The sequence below is a fragment of the Alexandromys fortis genome, unplaced genomic scaffold (genome assembly GCF_014885135.2).
Source record: "Alexandromys fortis isolate MF-2015 unplaced genomic scaffold, M_Fortis_MF-2015_v1.1 scaffold_51, whole genome shotgun sequence".
Lineage (NCBI taxonomy): Eukaryota > Metazoa > Chordata > Mammalia > Rodentia > Cricetidae > Alexandromys > Alexandromys fortis.
The window spans coordinates 8,689,256-8,704,484 of NW_026067925.1; positions in this window are offsets into that span (position 1 = coordinate 8,689,256).

A 15,229-nucleotide genomic window follows, 5' to 3' on the forward strand; every position below is an offset into this window, starting at 1 on the left:
TCATGCAATTTTATTTGCTGGAGGAAATGGAAATTAGGGGCTTGCTCAGACCCCGCTGATTCCAGACAGAATATACAGGTGGCATGAGCTAGCCGCTGAAGCTGCCCTAAGTGAACAAAGCTGATTCAGGAAGGGTCGGCGGTGGACAGGGATTGGAGGCGGGGCAATAGCTCAGCCCTTCAAGTAAACCGTCCTGTTCTCTGGGTAGGCACATGGGAGCTTTGACCCTCTGCTAGCCCCCTGAGCCTTCTAGCTGAGAGAGAGGATGGACCAGCCTTCCAGCTGGCCTAGACAGCCTGCCTGCCCAGAGAGGTGAGGGGGGAGGGAACAGGGTTAAGACCCGGGTGCCTTCCACCCAGAAGACAGCTGGTGGGCGTGAGGCTGGTGGGTGGAGGTTACCGGGCTACCCCTCCCCCTTCTCTGCAGAAGCAGTGGAAGAAACTGTCCCTTTTTATTGTCTTTGCCACTGGGTGTTTTCAGAGGTAATTTAAACACTGGCAAACACAAGCCTTTCGTTCTTTCTCTGGCCACTGAAAGGAAGCAGTGGACTTAAGAATCATCTGAGTGGCGAGGCCAGGGCCAGGAAGACGGGAAGGGTGGAGGAAAGGGTGAGACGATGGTGAAAGTATGTGGTTTGGCGGGTGGGACCAGGCTCGGGTGCTGGGCTGAGACCTGCGGCGAGCAAGGGAGGAGGGCCCAGGCTTTGCTGGGCGGCGATCTCAGCCCGCAGGAGGCTCTGGGGAGGGCTCGGGGCGGGGACAAGAGGTCTGCCAGGGCCCAGTCACCCCCCTCTGCGGGAGGATGACAGGAAGGGGGGCGGCTTTTATTCTGTATTAAAACCCTACGCTCTACCTAGGACACGGTGTACCAGCTGTGCAATCAGTCTGCACTTGTCAGGCAGAGTCTGGGGCTCGGGGCCCCTCGTGAATGTAGCTGCTTGTGCAGCGAGGGTGTAGACCAATGAACCGCCCTTCCCCTCCCATCTCGCCCCCCCTCCCCGCCCCTCGGGCTGGCTTTTGCCTTCTACCTCTCTGCTTTTTCTTCCTTCTGACACCATCCCACCTTTCCATTTCCTTCCTTGGGTTTGGACCCCAGGAGCTTGGATCCCGCCTCCCTCCCTTAGTCCCAGATCCTGGGTGAGGAGGTGTTACCAGCCTTAGCCAGTACCACCCGGAGGGTGTCGCGCAGGGTGGGTTTCCCCAATCTTGCTTCTGCACAACCCTGATGATTGTACAGGGCAGCGGGTGCTGTGTCTGGGAGTCTGGAGTATTCCTCCCCAAAAGTGTCCCAGTGGGTAGCGCAGCTGCAGAGTGGAGATAGAGAGCCCACCTTCTGCAGGCTCTCGGTACCTCTGGAGTCTGCGAGCAGGGACACGGTGCCAGGAAACTTGGTTTAATCATGAGCAAAGTGAACCTGCCAGAGTCCATTCTCTCTCTCTCTCTCTCTCTCTCTCTCTCTCTCTCTCTCTCTCTCTCTCTCTCTCTCTCCCTCTCCACCTGCAAAGCTTGAACAATAACTTGCTTGCTTCTTTTTTTTTAATTTATTTATTTATTAAAGATTTCTGTCTCTTCCCCGCCGCCGCCTCCCATTTCCCTCCTCCTCCCCCAACTTGCTTGCTTCTTAATCAGGTTGTTTGGGGGCTGCGGTTAAGCGAGTCCTTCCCAAATTAGTTCTGGGTCCAACCCTACTGTTGGCACATGACAACTGACCTTGGCCTCTGTTTTCCAGTCTGGGAGGGACAGTAACAGAACCACACTCATTGGGCCCAGCAGTGAACTCAGCTGCTGAGGATTTGTAAGTTGCCCAACACAGGTCGCCTGTCGTCATAGTCAAATGGGACATTTTTGTGCAAGTAATTTGTAAACTGTGGTGTGTTCTTTAGAAATGTAGGCGGTCACTCGGGTACAGACTAGGTGAAATTCTGGGCTCTGTCTCATTTTCTACGGGAAACCCATCCTTAGCACCCTGGAAGTTCCCCCTGCTCAGTACTATTCTCTCTCTCTCTCTCTCTCTCTCTCTCTCTCTCTCTCTCTCTCTCTCTCTCTCTCAGATACACACACACACACACACACACACACACACACACATAAAAAGGAGAGATGTTAATTAGCGTGAATTCTAATTGGTCTTAATAATAACCCCAGGGGGAGGGGCTGGAGAGATGGCCCAGAGGTTAAGAGCACTCACTGGCTGCTCTTTCATAGGTCCTGAGTTCAATTCCCAGTAACCACATGGTGGTTCACAACCATCTGTAATGACATCTGGTGCCCTCTTCTGGCCTGCAGGAAGAACACTATACATAATAAGTCTTTAAAAAATAATAATAATAAAAACCCGGCTGGGGTAAATGCTGAAAGATCAGAGAAGGAGCAAGTCACTAGAGAGACTTTTTATCTCTACTGAATCCTCAGACCAAAAGGGGCAAGATCCTGTCTCCATGAATCCTCAGACTGAGTGGGCTATCCTGTCTCTCCAAGTCCTCAGACTGAATCCAATGCCTTGAGCTCCTGGCTCTTCCAGCCTTGTGTTCCTCTTCTCTTCCTGTCTCCACCTCCCTAGTGTTGGGATTCAAGGGGTGTGACTCCCAAGTACTGGAATTAAAAATATGAGCCACCACTGCCTGGTTCTGTTTCTCTTTGAGACTAGATCAATCTAGTGTAGCTCAGGGTAGCCTTGAACTCACAGATCTGTCTGCCTCTGTCACGAGTGCTGGGATTAAAGGTGTGTGCTACCACTGTCTGACCTCTATGGCCAACTAATGGCTTAGCTCTGCACTCTGATCCTTAGGCAAGCTTTGTTATAGCACAAACAAGATATCACCACAGAGAGGCTGTGTATCTCTGCTCTATCATCTCTCTCTCTCTCTCTCTCTCTCTCTCTCTCTCTCTCTCTCTCTCGCTCTCTCTTTCACACACACACACACACACACACACACACACACACACACGAGAGATAGAGAGAGGTTGCTCCTATATTTCTACTCTATCACATCACACATGGAAACACATATGCACATGTACACACATGGAAACACATTCACACATGTACACACATGCACACACATGTATATGTTAGTCCACATCCTTCCCCTGGTCTCTCCATAGCTCTGGCAGGCTTTAACCTTGGAATCCTGCCTCAGCCCCTCTTAAAATAGACAGGATTGAAGGCTTGGACCACTGGTCCCACTCCTGCTTTTCCTAGTGAGCCCCACTCAATCCTTCCAAGAAGTTGGGTGTCCCCAGTCCATCCCATGTTAGTCCTCCTCTGGGTCCGCCTGTGGTAAGCAGTAACTAGTCCTCTGTGCCAAATCACACTGCTTGAATTCAAAGCCTATTTAGAAGCTAGGGAAACAGAGAGAGGAGGATCACGAATTCCAGACCAGGTTGTATCACCTGAGTTTCAGGCCAATGTGAGACCAACACAGGGAGACCCTATCTCAAAGCAAAACAAACAGCAACAAAACTAAATAAAGATCGAAGTCTGTTTGGACCTTTGTGGCTTTAGGTTGCAACCTTATCAAGCCTCAGTCTAATCATCTGGAAAATGGGAAGCAGCAGTGACTGTCTCACCGTTGTCAGGAGCACTAGAGGGGGCTCTGCATCTGAGGAGGTGGCAGGAGGGGTGAGGAGGGGGTGGTAGCAGTACACTGCCTGGCACCGTGCGTCTGCAAGTTAGAGAGTTTGTGTGCGGCCAGTGCCTTCTGAGCATCCTGCCTCCCCTTCATCTATCCCGGTGCTCGTGCCTTGGATGCTCAGTAAGACTGTGACCTCACCTCCTCATCACGGCTCTCTGCAAACATGCAGAGTGTTGCTTAGCAATGACGGCTTTTCTCACATTATGCAGGAGCAAAATTTACTGAACACAGGCTTTTGCAGGTGCCAGGCACTTTCCCTGTTCTCTCCTGATCAATGAGGAAACTGGAGATCACAGAGATTGATGAGGTCAGGGCCCCAAAAGAATTGCGGTTCTAACTCAAGGTCAGTCTGGCTCTAAGATTTTGCTTCTTTTTATTTTTATATTGTCTTGCCTTTCAAAACAGAGTTTAAACTTTTATTGTATTTGCTGCTTACAGTGACACCACGTGGATCTTTGCTGGTCAGTAAAGTGGATGAGCTGACGATTGATTTTTTAAAAAAAGTCTGCAGGTACAAAGCACTTTGAAGACGCAAAACCTTAAGCTCTTGATCCTGTGATCTAGAAGTCTGGCTCTTTCTCGTGAAATGATTGGCTTTAGGGTTTAATCTCACTTGTTACTTTGAAAGCATACTCTCCTTTACTTCCAGTAGGTTTGTGGTAAAGGCCCACAGGCAGCTGATTACAGAATTTTGATCTTTTGGGAATGCTAGTGAATCTTTAGGGGATGGAATTCCTGTATAACAAAGGCAGCTGGTGGGCACTACAGGAAACCAGAAAATGGCCTGTGAGGTGGTGTGATCATCAGACAGGGGCCTCGCTCTGCTGGCCACACACACACACACACACACACACACACACACACACACACACGCACACAGGTACTCACTTGGATTTGCAGTCACACCTCTGTGGTCACAACCCCGGGGCAGTGAGGAAGCAGCATTGCCCCTGCTGGTCTCCTGCCTCAGGCAGATCTTGCTCTGCCAGTCCCGGAGCCTCTGCTCTGTGGTGTCCCTTCTGGCCCCAGCAAAGGAGGAACGGGCTTCAGTGCTGAGTGTGGCCCTGAGGAGCACTTGCAGGTGGGGAATGGCGGGAGAATGAAGAGAGCATTGTTCTTGATTAGCTCTGATTTTTAAAAAAAAAATTATTTATTTATTTATTTATTTATTTATTTATTTATTTATTTATTATGTATACAATGTTCTGTCTGTGTGTATGTCTGCAGGCCAGAAGAGGGCACCAGATCTCATTACAGATGGTTTTGAGCCACCACGTGGTTGCTGGGAATTGAACTCAGAACCTTTGGAAGAGCAGGCAATGCTCTTAACCGCTGAGCCATCTCTCCAGCCCTTGATTACTCTGATTAATCCTTTCAGGGGACCCAAGATCAGAAGAAAAGCAGCAGCCCGTGTCCAGCTGCCACCCATAGCAAATGAACTTGGTTGTTTTTACAAAGTAAGATCCTTTTCTACAGTGAACATTCACATGGGTTTACCAATCAGATTTTTCCCATCAGTGGACCAGAGAGAAAAATGATCACAACTGAATTCTCACGTAGCTCATTATCTAAATAGGGAGTCCTCTTTTGCATAGACAAGGGAAGTACCAGGTATTAAAAATATAACAAGCAAATATGCTGCCACCAGGTCAAACAGAGACTCAGTGTAGCAACCCAGAACACATGTGTCTACGAGGCTAGACGGATCAGGTGCAAATCTTGAGTCTGTTGCTCGATGACTGTGACCTCAGGCAAATCAAGCACTTTGTGCTACAGTCTTCTCGGTCACAAGTGAGGGTTGTATGAATATCAGTGGGGTCTTGTCATGAACACTGAGCCGATTAAAATGGTGCCTAGGCCATAATAAGTTCTCTGGTACATTATACATATATCGTATATCATGGCATTAGGCATAGCTCAGAGATTGGTGTTGAAGACTTCCTCTGTTGCTCTCTTATGGTTTTGTGAAGTCCTGAGTGAACATGTATTGTTGACTTGGGCATGGTCATGTCAAAGGCCCCAGTGCCTCAGACCCGTGGGAATTGGCAAAGCCCTTCTAGTCTGCGTTGTGGATATTGACAGTGTATGTGGGGGTGCTGAGGTTGCGGGGGACTTTGCACCTTCCTCCTCCCTGATGACGGCAGTCTGAGATTTCCCTCCCCTACAGAGACCTCCCACCACGACTAGCTAACCTTCCCTTGAGTTTCGGGGTTGTGACGCGGTAGGCGCCCTCATTCAGAGTGAGCACAGAACACGCGGATCCCAGCTCTTCTGTCCTTTCTTCAGTGTCTATCATCTCTTCATCCCCTGCTGCCCCTCTCGGGTGTCCAGGACCAAGCTGTGCTAGACCCAGTGCTTTTCACCTGAGTTTTGGGACAGCGTCTCTCACTGAACCTGAAGCTCACTGTTTCAGCTAGACTGGGTGACGGGTGAGCGCCAGGGATCTTCCTGTCTCTGCCTCCCCAGTGCCAGAATCCCAGATGTAAACCATCAGGCCTGGCTTTTCACATGGGTGCTGGGGATCCTAACTCAGGCCCTTGTGTTTGTGCAGTAAGCACTTTATCTATGGAGCCACCTCCCCAATCCTTAATCCCAGAAATCCACTCTCATCCCTGTTCTGTTAGCAGGGCAGCTGCCAACAGGCGTCTCTGCTATCTTCTTATGCTGCGGTAGTGCCTGCTGAGCTGCGATACCCCGTAGAATTACCACCGAGGGAGACCAATTTATAGATTTATACCTTATACTTCTATACACCTGTAATGCCGGCACTCTAGGAAGCTGAGGTAGGAGGGTTGTGAGTTCAAAGCTGGCCTGGGCCTCATTGTGAGCTTTATTTTTAAATAAACAAACCCAAACCAACACCAAACAAAAGAACAAAGCGTGAGTTACGGTTTCCCATGAGGCTGATTCTGAGAGCATTTCCAGTCAGAAGTATAACTCTCTGCACGGCACTACGGTGACCTGCGCCAGAACCAGTCCCTGCTCAGGAATGCTGCCTGTGTTCTACAGTGAGGAGGATGCTGCCTGCCAGGGGATAAGCATGGCTGCAGAACGGGGTGACTTCTTGCTTTACAGGCCTTTCTCCCTGAAAGCCAAGTCTGTTCCCCGACTGCCAGGAGAGGGCCCTCTGGCACACAGCAGTGAGTGAGTGGCATCTCCGTCCTCAGCTCCATTCCCAGGTCCTTTGGGAAGCCAGGCCTGGAGTGTGCTTGGCAGTGAGGAGGTTTATTGAACAGAAAAGCTCCACGGCTGGAGATAAAACCTATCCCTCTCCTCGTTCCGTCAAGCAGAGACTTCTCTTTCTCTCTGATTCGGCAGCCATGTTGTTTCAGATGATTGTCATTAAAGCCAGATGTGAGCCTCTGCAAACCCACAACCTGGCAGAGCTGTGAGTGCTCTTGGCATTTCCACGAGAGAGCTTTTCGAGTGAAGACGAAAGTATTTGAGCTGGCACAGTTGGATTCTCATGTTGTGTTTGCATGTGTGTCTTAACTGGAATTCCTAAGTATTCTTTTTTCTTTTTTCTTTGAGATAAGGTTTCCGTGTGAAGATCCAGCTTGATTGGAACTCTCTCTATATATAGACCAGGCTGGTCTCAAAACTCACAGAGCTCTGCCTGCCTCTGCCTCCCGAGTGCTGGGATTAAAGGTGTGTGTACTACTTTGCCCTGCTTCTGTGGTACATTTTAAAGTTAAGGGTCCAGGCTGAGAATAGGGTCATGGGCATTATACTATGTATCAGAACCCTTTAGAAGAGTTTTTTTGCTATTGCTTACTAATCTTATTTCCAGATCCTCCCAGCCATGATTCACTCAACCCCTGTAGCTGGCTTAGTTTTCCTAAGCATATCTCTGATCAGATTTCTCTTTTTTTCTGCAAAACTTCAACAACTCCCCATTCCTTGTAGTAACAAGTGTACCCTGCCTTCAGTGTCCTCCAGAGCGTGGCTTGATTTCTCCCGCTGTCATCTATGCTTAATCAAATCAGATATGTTTCTGTACTTTAGCCAGTGAGGCCTTATTTATTTATTTATTTATTTATTTATTTATTTATTTATTTTTCGAGACAGGGTTTCTCTGTGGCTTTGGAGCCTGTCCTGGAACTAGCTCTTGTAGACCAGGCTGGTCTCGAACTCACAGAGATCCGCCTGCCTCTGCCTCCCGCGTGCTGGGATTAAAGGCATGCACCACCACCGCCCGGCGAGGCCTCATTTATTAAAAACATGTTATGTGTTTGCTTTGTTTTGTTTTTGAGACAAGGTCTCCTTATGTAATCCCTGGCTGGCCTAGTTCTTGCTATGTAGACCAGGATGGCCTCTAACTTACATTTCTGCTAAGATTACAAGCTTGTAAAACCTGGATATAGATTAGATTCTTACTGTGGAATGATTTATAGTTTCTTAGTGGATTCGTCATTAGAGCAAAAGGCGGAGACAAAAATGTGCTCTCTCATAGAGGAAGGATTCTGTACTATCTAAGTAGAACAAACTTCCTGGTAAATAAAAGCCCAGGGACTGTTGGTCATGAGCATCTGTAAGTGGGGTTTTCCTGTTCTGTCAACCAGTTCCCAAATAGCCACACAGAAACTTAATACTAGTTATAAATGCTCGTCTGCTAGCCCATGCTTATTACTATCTAGCTCTTACAACTTAACCATTTATATTAATATACATTCTGCCACATGACATTACTTCACTTTCATCCTGCATCTCCTGGTTCCTTTCTGTGTCTTGCTGGTGACTCCTCTGATTCCCCCCTTCTTCCCAGTGTCCTTAGTCTAGTTCTGCCTAACCCTACCCTGCCCAGTTTTTGGCCTGTCAACTTCTTTACTAAATCAATCACAGTGTAAAGGAATAGTCCACAAGCATCCTTCCTCCTGATTGTTCCATTCTCCCTCTACCTCAATGACTGCCACCTGACCTGAGACTCAGTCCTGACTCCCATGCCCAGTCCCTCTGTTATCCTTTCTTCCCATGACAGGCTCCCACTAATGCTTTGGATTCTTGTTCTCTCTGAGTAATTTTTCCATCTCAAACAGTGGCCAGAAGGATCCTCCTTCAACTCCACTTGGATCCTGTAATGGCAACCATGAAGCTGTTGCCATAGGGCCAGGCAGTGGTGGTGCACACCTTTAATGCCAGCACTTGGGAGGCAGAGGCAGGTGGATCTCTGAGTTTGAGACCAGCCTGGTCTACAAGCAAGAGTCAGTTCCAGGACAGTCAGGACTGTTATACAGAGAAACCCTGTCTTGAAAAAACAAGCAAGCAAGCAAACAATCAAACAAAGAGATTTGTCTATATAGGACAGTATGCTACTGCTGTGCCAGGCCTGTCACTACCACAGCCTGCTTTGATTCTGGTGCCCCTGTGTCCCTTCACCCTGGATTTTGGCAGTGTCTCATCTTGGCCTGCTGGGGTGTCGCCAGCCTGAGGAGCCATATTGGTATCTCCCTTAGGCCATGCAGTGGTCCAGAGAAGGTGGAAGTTTCTCTGGAGTCCTGCTGTCCTTAACCCAGGAAACACAAAGGAAGTCAGCTCCAGGGTTGACTCTGGGTTTTCGTGCCTGGCTTTTCCTAGTTCATTTCTGGGGTCTTTTTCTTTTTTCTTTTTTTTTTCGGTTTGGGACCCTCTCCTTGTCACTTGGCCCAGCTTATCTACCTTGTTTAAACTCAACAGTGGAGCACCTGACCTGTCCTTTCAGCTGTCTGCACCAGTTTGAATACGGGTCCTTCTCCATAAAATTCATAAGGCTTTAGGAAGTAGCATGAGGCAGGAACTTCTGGAGTAAATTAATCTACACATGCAACGAACAGGTTAATGAACTACCTAGGCTGTGAGTTTCTAGGCTCCCTGGATGTGTCTTGCTATGGATGCTCCATACCTCCTCCCAACCCTGCAGCAAGTGAGCCCTCACCAGATGTGGTCCTTAACCTGGACCAACCAACTGCCAAAGTTGGTCTCTCTCTTTTGCAACTTGCCTAGCCTGTGCTACTGTGCCATCAGCAACAGAGAACAGACCAAGGCAGAGAGAATCATAGCCTCTTGCTACATGCAAAAGAGCTTAGACTTTATCCCTAGCCATGAGGTTTGGGGTGGAGAGGTGCAGGTGGGCAGGAGGGGAGCAGTATTTTGGTGGGGGATGTAAAAAAAAAATTAGGTTTGTCAGGAGCTGCGGGTGTAAGACTGAGGACCGAGGTGAGGGAGGGCAGTTAGAACTGAGTCCTTGACCTTCGTGTCACAAGTGAGCAGAACTGAGTCCTGGCCTTCAAGTCACAGGTGGGCAGATAAGAGATGTAAGAAGATTCAGGGCCGGAGAGACGGCTCAGTGGTTAAGAGCACTGGCTGCTCTTCCAGAAGTCCTGAGTTCAATTCCCAGCAACCACATAGTGGCTCACAACCATCTGTATGAGATCTGGTGCCCTCTTCTGGCTTGCAGGCATCCATGCAGATAGAACACTGTATACATAATAAATGAGTCTTAAAAAAAAAAAAAAGAAGACGATTGGGTTTTGGGACTGCACAACCAAAGCTCACCGACACTTGTGGAACTGTGGACTGGGGGGTGAGTGTCTCAGACCTGGCTCCCCACAAATCCCCAGCAGTGGCCTCATGCAAATAGGTGTCCTTCTCTTCCCGTTCTCATCCTGAGGTGGCCATGGAGAAAGCACTGTTTTATGCTGCCTTAAGCCCAGCATTTTCATAAACCGGGCTGCATATGTAAAATAAAAGGCCAGAGGACATGGCCGTTCCTGAAGAAGGTCTCCATTTATCTGTGGAAGGAGCTGTCTTCAGATAATGTGCGGCTGGAGAGGCTGACATCACACCTCGCCGCATCCTGAAGCAGACACAGCCCAGCACACAGGGAGACGCTGCCTTAGCTTTGCTCAAACTGGAACCTGTCGGCCTCTGAGCTGCAGTCTCAGCTCAGCCTGTAGCTCTGCCGGTGCGAGGTCAGGCCAGGCACTTTCTCTGCCAGTCTGTAGAGTGCTCTTCCATCTCTTAGGAGGTGACAGGAAGTGCAGTTAATTGATGTTTGTTGAGTGCTCGGAAGCCCCCAGACAAAAGCCGCTGCAAGCTAAGGGTTGCTGGTTCAGAGTGGGGCCTGGGCTGGTGTGCTCTGTGATGGCTGAGTGCGTGTGCTCTGCTGCGATGCCACATGAAGATGCTCCTCTCCTGCCAGTTTCTTCTCTGGAAATATCATCTCGGAAAAGTTTAAAATATAGAGCTACACAGAGAATAAAACAACGAACAGTCATGGTACCTTTCAACCCAAAATGAACAAATACCAACAGTTTCATAATTAACATCTTACTAGAATTTTAGAGAGAAAGAGAAGGGAGTGCGGAGAGAGTGAGCAGTGGGTTAAACCCAGGGCCCTGCAACTTTTGGGCAAAGGTTCCAACCCTGGCTCTTAAAATATCTTCTCCATTCCACCTGTGTGTTTGGATTTAAAAGCTGACTCTTTCTTTTCTTTCCTTTCCTTTCCTTTTCTTTTCTTTTTATTGATAATTTTTTTAAAAAAAGGATTTATTTATTTTATGTGTATTTTATGTACATGCTCTATCTGCATGTACACCTTTATGCCAGAAGAGGGCATCGAATTTCACTAGAGATGGTTGTGAGCCACCCTATGGTTGCTGGGAATTGAACTAAGGACCTCTGGAAAAACAGCCAGTGTGCTCTTAACTACTGAGCCATCTCTCCAGCGCCCTAAAAAGTAATTCTTTTTATGAGTAAATTTCAGTGTGTGTGTGTGTGTGTGTGTGTGTGTGTGTGTGTGTGTGTGTGTGGTGTGCTGGTACCTGCACAGGCTAAAGGAGAATGTGGGATTCCCTGGAAATGGAGGTACAGGAGGCTGTGAGCCAGCCAATGTGGGAGAAGTCAACTCTGGTCTTCTGAAAGATTAGCAAGCCACTCTCAGTGGCTGCACCATTTCTCCAGCCCTGACCCTTGTTTTTTTTTTTTTTTTTTTTTTTTAAAGAAAAGAGACAAAGCATTTGCACATTCCTATCCTGCTCTGCCCTGCTACCCACCTAGCCCATTCTACCCTGCTACCCATCTGGTCCACTCACCAGTCAGCCCCACACCCTCAGGGTGACCACTGTCATAGCTGTGTATCCCCTGTGTCCACCTTCCATGTGTATAACAGGATAATGTGAGTGGATGGTGCGGGGTTGGAGTCAGTTAGCCAGGTCTGGAGACCCGGGGGGCTTCTGCTTTTAGCTGTGTTCTCTGGTCTCTGTGTACCTAAGTCTTCCCCATCTTTCCTGGGGCAGTTTTGGGCCAATAACATTGCTGTTCTTCTTGGAGATACTGGCAAATTGCTGGGCTCAATAAATGTTAGCATTTCCCTTCTCTCTTTTTTTTCTATATGGAAAGGTCGTGGAGAACTTTCTGTGACCTGTAGTTCCAGGTCCCCAGGCTACCGCAAGGCTGAGTGACTGTCCCTTAAGGAATGTTTGGACACCTCCGTGCTTCAGGTCAGGCTCACCTAGGCTTAGCGCAGAAGCTAATTCTGCTTTGGGGACACCCCTAGAACGGTTGGGGTGTCCTCAGAGGAGTGGCTGCCATGAGAAGAGATTTAGAGTCTTCCTCCCTCCCAGGTCCTGCTTCGTTTCAAGCGTCAGGTGAGCTGTGCCGTGGCATAGGAGGCAGAGAGTCAGAGCTACGCCGTTCACTTTGCTTTCCTGAATTCTACTGTTGAGGGTTCAGGTGCTTTTCTGGAGCTTGCTCTAACCTAGCAGCCTCCAGCCCTGAACCTCCAGGGAACAGATGTCTGTCTCCAGCGAAAGACGGTAGGGGGCGCCAAACCCGCACAATTTGGCCCGCGGACCACGCCTGGCAGTGGCTGGGCCCCGAGGCACCCCGTTTTCTTTTTGATATCTGGGCACTTCTCATAGATTCCCACAGCGGCGCAGTAGAGAACACACTTTGTGCCAGCGACAAACAGCCCTCTTGTCCCAGCCGTTGCCTTACAGAGTCGCAGAGGCCTTCACCCCACAGACAGAACCATCGTTGTCAGCTTAGATGTCTGTTAACTCTTAAGGCAGGTCCAGGGCCCAGGACCCCGGGGGATGATGAACCAGAACAGGGCCATGCTTGTCCAACCCTTGCAGTTGTTTCAAAGGCTTTGCAGTGTTTTCATTTGTACACAAGCTGAGAAATGCTGTGGAGTTTTGGCCCCGAGAGTTTAAGGCCATCCAGTCCAGGCTGTCCTTGGTCAAACACATTTCCAGTTCATCTCCCCAGGAGCTGACACACAAATCTACTTGCCAGCCATACTATGTTTGCTTAGTAATTTATCTCCCAGGCTTGCAAAAGTTATATGAAGAAGCCAACTACCCTGGGTGAGACTTTAATGTTTTTGAAATATATATATATAAAGAATTAGCATTAGGACAGAAGAGACGGTTTAGCTTTAAGAGCCAGTATTTAAGAGTTCTTGCAAGCATAGGACTCACAAGGGGAGTTCACAACTGCTTTTACTTTTCTTTTATGGGGCTGAGACCGTATCCACTAGCCAGTCTCTTTTTATTCCCACCCCCTAGCCCCTTCCTGACCTCTGGACCACTATTCTGTTTTCTGCTTCTGTGAGCTCAGCATTTATCTTTTCGTACTTGGCTTAGTTCACTGAATATTATGATCTCCAGGTCCACCTATGTTGCCCGGGTCACAGGATTTTATTCCTTTATTACAGCTGGATAGTTATCCCTCCCTGTGCGTGTATGCAGATGTGTGCATGTGGGCCATGTTGTTCATTGATTTGTTATTAGACAATTCAGTTGATTCCAGGCCTTTGCTGTTGCGAATAGAGTTACAGTAATGCAGGCATTGCAGGTATTTTTCTAGAGCGATTCATATCTCTCAGCTATAAATCCTATCGTGGAAATGCTGCACCATGTGGTACTTCTATTCTTAATATTTTTTTGAAGCAGGGTCTCACTGTGTAGCCATGGGTGGCTTGTAACTCACTATGTAGACCAGGTTGGTCCCAAACTCACAGAGATATGCCTGCCTCTGCCTCCTGAGTGCTGGGGTGTTTTTAATATTTTGAGCAACCTCCATGTTTTTGTAGTGGCTGTACTGGTTTATCTCTTTCTCCACATTTTTACTAACATTTGTTGCCTGATTAGATCCATTCTAAGTGGGGGGAATGATATCTTATTGTAGTTTCAATTTGTATTTCTATGATGATTAATGGTAAATGTTTTTTAAATATCTTGGCCATTTGCATGTTTTCTTTGAGAAATTTCCATTCAGATAATTCTCTATCTATCTATCTATCTATCTATCTATCTATCTATCTATCCATCTATCTATTATCTATTATCTATCTATCTATCTATCTATCTATCTATCTATCTATCTATCATTGGATCATTTATCATCTATCTTTCTGTCCATCTATCTATTATCTACCTATCTATCTATCTATCTATCTATCTATCTATCTATCTATCTATCTATTTGATGGTATTAGGGTTTGAACCCAGGGCCTTGTGCGTGTTAGGCAAGCAGTCTGCCAAAGAGCGATATTCCCAGCTCTTGGGCCCACTTTTATTGATTGATCGTGCTTTGTTGCTGTTTTTGGATCTTTGCACGCTGGTGCGGTCTGGCTAGCTCACAGAGCTCCGTCTGTAAGTCGCCTCTTCACTCTGTCTGTTGTCTCTTTGCTGTGTGGACACTTTCACTGTCATGATGTCATCCCATTTGTCTATTTTGGTTTTGTTGCCTGCGCTTTTATTTTCCTGACTAACAAAAATACTTGCCCAGACTACAGCCATGGGGCCTTTGCCATATGTTTTTAATTGGTTTCTATGATTTGGGGGTTTTTACATTTAAGCCTTGACAACACTTTGAGTTCTTCTATCTTACGCTGGGGGTGGAACTCAGGGCTTTGCCCATGTTAGGCAAACATTTTACCACTGAGCTACACCCCTAGCCTATTGGTTAGATTTTTGTATGTAGGGGCCTAGTTTCATCTTTGTAGCACTATTAATAAAAACCCAGAGACAGATATTGGGGTTCAACCTGAAGGTCAGAAAAGCAAAACAGTTGGTCACGGGCTCTTAGCTCTACCTCAGTCCCAAATGGCGATCCCGCCTCCAGGAATCTCAGATGAGACTGTGTGAGCTGTCTCCTCCCATTTTATATTCCTCTCTAGGGCTGAGATTACTACAGGCATGCACCACTACCACCCTGTTTCTATGGCAAACTAGTGTGGCTACTGGGATTAAAGGTGTGTGTCACCACTGCCTGGTTTTTAAGGCAGCTGTTTCACTCTCTGATCTTCAGGCAAGCTGTATCTATTAAAATACTAATGAAATATCACTACAATCGTGGCACCATTTATTTAAATATGTTACTGCGAAGGGAGTGTCTGGGCACCTTTGTTAGAAATATTTGGCTGAGTGTTTTTTCTTTCTGGGTCCTCCCTTACATTTCATTTGACAGTGTATGGATATACTGGTGTCAGGCTGTTTAGATCACTGTAGTTTAAAAATTCAGGTCATAAAATTCCTCTATCTGTATGTTGCTTTGCAAGCTCCTCCTTTTTTCCAACTTCCAAAGCTTTTTTTTTTTTTTTTTTTTTTTTTT